The 2,749-nt window shown below is 61.8% G+C and overlaps 1 pseudogene; it reads right to left on the bottom strand.

Annotated features, from left to right (window-relative positions):
- Positions 1-222: 222 nt before the first annotated feature.
- Positions 223-351, bottom strand: LOC111735026 (annotated as a pseudogene).
- Between the last annotated feature and the right edge of the window lie 2,398 nt (positions 352-2,749).

Raw genomic sequence — 2,749 nt, 5'->3', positions numbered from 1 at the left:
AGTCATCTGCTACCTGGCCACTTTCCAGCTGGAGGAGCTTGGCCTCCAGCTCTTCTGTGACATCGTCAGGTCCCAGCCTGCAGACAAGATGCACAAGGTGAGCCACCTTCTCAGACCCAGGGCACAGGTCTGTCCCAGCCGACCGCTCACCCTCCCGGCTCATTTTAACAGTAGCTCTGCCGGTTGGTTCTGTGCTTGTTTGTTTTGTGTATTTATTTTTAAAGCCTACAGCGCCTGGTCTTCCTAGCTGGTCCCCCATCCAAGTACTAACCAGGCCCTACCCTGCTTAGCTTCCCAGATCGGAAGGGATCGGGCTTGTTTGGGCTTGTTTGGGATGACATGGCTGTAGACGTGGTTCTGTGTTTAAAACTGAGGTTTCTTATCGCCACCATGTCCTCCTCTGGTCTCCAGGAAATTTGAGTCCCACCCTCAATGTCCCAGGGGGTGGGAGCCATTGGTCAGGGTGGGGGTCCTTGCCTGGTCATAGTCCATGCCTCTGGAACCTCCCCAGGCCCTCGGGGCCAGCGGGGCCTTGAAGTCAGCAGAGGCCACTACTCCTTGCTGGCCAGCGGCTTCCTGGGGGCAGGTCTTGCTCCTTCCTCACGGCCACCAGGTGAGGTCACTGCTACAGGGCACTCATCCCAGAGTTAAGGACAAGGGCACAGCGAGGTTCGGTCACTAGCCCAGCATCACACAGCGAGGCGAGCTGAAGGGCTCGGTCTCAGACCAGGCTTCGAATGGCCGCGCTGCTCCTCCGTGCTCTGGGGTCTCGGGGGGCTGTCACCAGACCAGGACAGTGAACCCTAGACAGGGGTGACGGGCTCAGGCCCCAGGAGCACTTGGGGCCTCTTTGGACGGAAGCAGCCAGCTCCGCGGGTAGTTTGGCGGGGGGAGGCGGGGGTGGAAGCCTCCACCTATCCCCCACGCCTGGGCGAGGGGGACCTGGAGCAGTGACCTCCACCAGGGCCGTGGCCCCAGAAATCCAGACTGGGGACTCACACAGCCCCTCAGCCACCCAACAAGCGGGAGAGAAAAAGCACTGACCCCAGGCCATGTTTTATCTCCATAATTATCTATGTATAAACAGGAGCGGTTCATGATGGATGGATATTTGCCTAGTTATCTTAAGCAAGAGCTTCCTTTTTATGGGGGAAAAAAAAAAAAAAAAGCAAAACAGGCAGCTTTTGTGCGTGGCGTTTGGAGACGGCCAGGGCTGGCTTCCTGGGCTCAGAGGCCTGCACCAGGTCTATGCCCTGCTGTGCGGGTCTCAAAATTCTTAATAATTGTTGAACAAGGGGCCCGCGTGTCATCTTGAGCTGGGTCCCACAGTGATGACTCAGCAGAGCCTGGAGGAGGTGGCACAGGACCCCATGGGGCCACCGTGCAGTATAGACACAGGACAGATGGGGCGTGGTGGCCTCAGTGCCCCCGGTGCAGGGGCGTCTACCTCCCTAGAGAGTTTCTAGAAGAACACAAGCCCCCTAGGGACCTGGGAGCTGCAGGGGTGGAGCTGTACCCTGCAAGGCCTTACCTCAGCCCACTCCCCATGCCCACTGGGCAGCGCCAGTCCCATTAGGGTCCACCCTCCTCAGGGTCAAGGGGAGAGGTCAGCCTGAACCTCAAAGACAGGGACTAAGCTGCTGGGGATGCAGTGATCACCTGCAGCGCCTCCAGGGAGCCCCCATGGACCACAGCGGGGTGCTGTGCCCAGGCTGGGTTTCAGGCAGCCTCAGCGTGGTCTGCACAGGAGACGGTGCCGTGTGCAGCTACGGGCAAGGGGCTGAGAAGGCCTCTGTGGGGCAGGGAAGGTGGGGAGAGACCCCGGGGGTGAGGGTGGGGTGGGGCGGGCAGGGGCCAGACTGCCCAGTGGGGGGAGCCGTCGAAGGCTCTAGAAGGACATCTAGAGGCTGTTACGTGAAGAGGGTGTGGAGGCCCAAGGTGGGTGGGAGTGAGGACGTGGCTGCGGGGGTGCAGGCCGCACTGGGGGGGTAGCGGTGACAACCAGAGGCCCTGCTTTTGCCCACCGCCACCCCGTCACTGAGCATTGAGTTCACAGCAGCTGCAGAGGCCACTGGGTGTCACAGGCAGGAGAGCCTGCTCAGCCCCCCGGCCCAGCGTGCAGCCACGTGGACCCCACAGGGGTAGACTCGGGTCTGCAGCCCTCAAGGGCCCGTGGGCCCAGATCCACAGAGGCCTCTGACATGGGACTGCTCCCTGTGCTACCTCGGCCACCTTGCTGAATGACCTGCTCCAGGGGACCCAGACAAAGGCACCACACATCCCCACAAAACCATCCTGGGAGACAAGTGCCAGAGCCCTGTGCACGGGGTCTGTGGCAGCCCCCAGGGTGTCGGGACGCTGGATAGAGAGGTCTGCAGGGGCCCCTTGACCGGATATGGCCCTCCAGGCCAGTCTGTGGTTTCGGCTTGGTGGACACCCCCACCGAGAGTCCTCCCCAGGGGGCCCCAGGCACAGCTGCTCCCGGAGAGGGCTGGGGGCCCGAGCTTCATGTTGGCTATGCAGAGGGCCACCTTGAGGGGCCACAGGCAGCACCCTCTGGAAGCCGTCCTCAGTGCCCGGAGGCGGCAGGCCTCGCTGGGAACCAGAGTTGGCCCTGTGTCTTCTGGAACCACAGTTGTTAGACTTCGGGTCCAGGAGCTGGGGAGTGGCCTTCAGAAGCCCATGGCCGTGAGGAAAGGAGCCTTGGTCCCAGGGCCGGGCCTGCCACCCACTGAGACCCTGTGAGGGC

This window comes from Pteropus vampyrus, unplaced genomic scaffold, assembly GCF_000151845.1.
Source record: "Pteropus vampyrus isolate Shadow unplaced genomic scaffold, Pvam_2.0 Scaffold12014, whole genome shotgun sequence".
Classification (NCBI taxonomy): domain Eukaryota; kingdom Metazoa; phylum Chordata; class Mammalia; order Chiroptera; family Pteropodidae; genus Pteropus; species Pteropus vampyrus.
The sequence above is the reverse complement of the archived record's forward strand: the minus strand, read 5'-3'. Positions and strand labels throughout refer to the sequence as shown.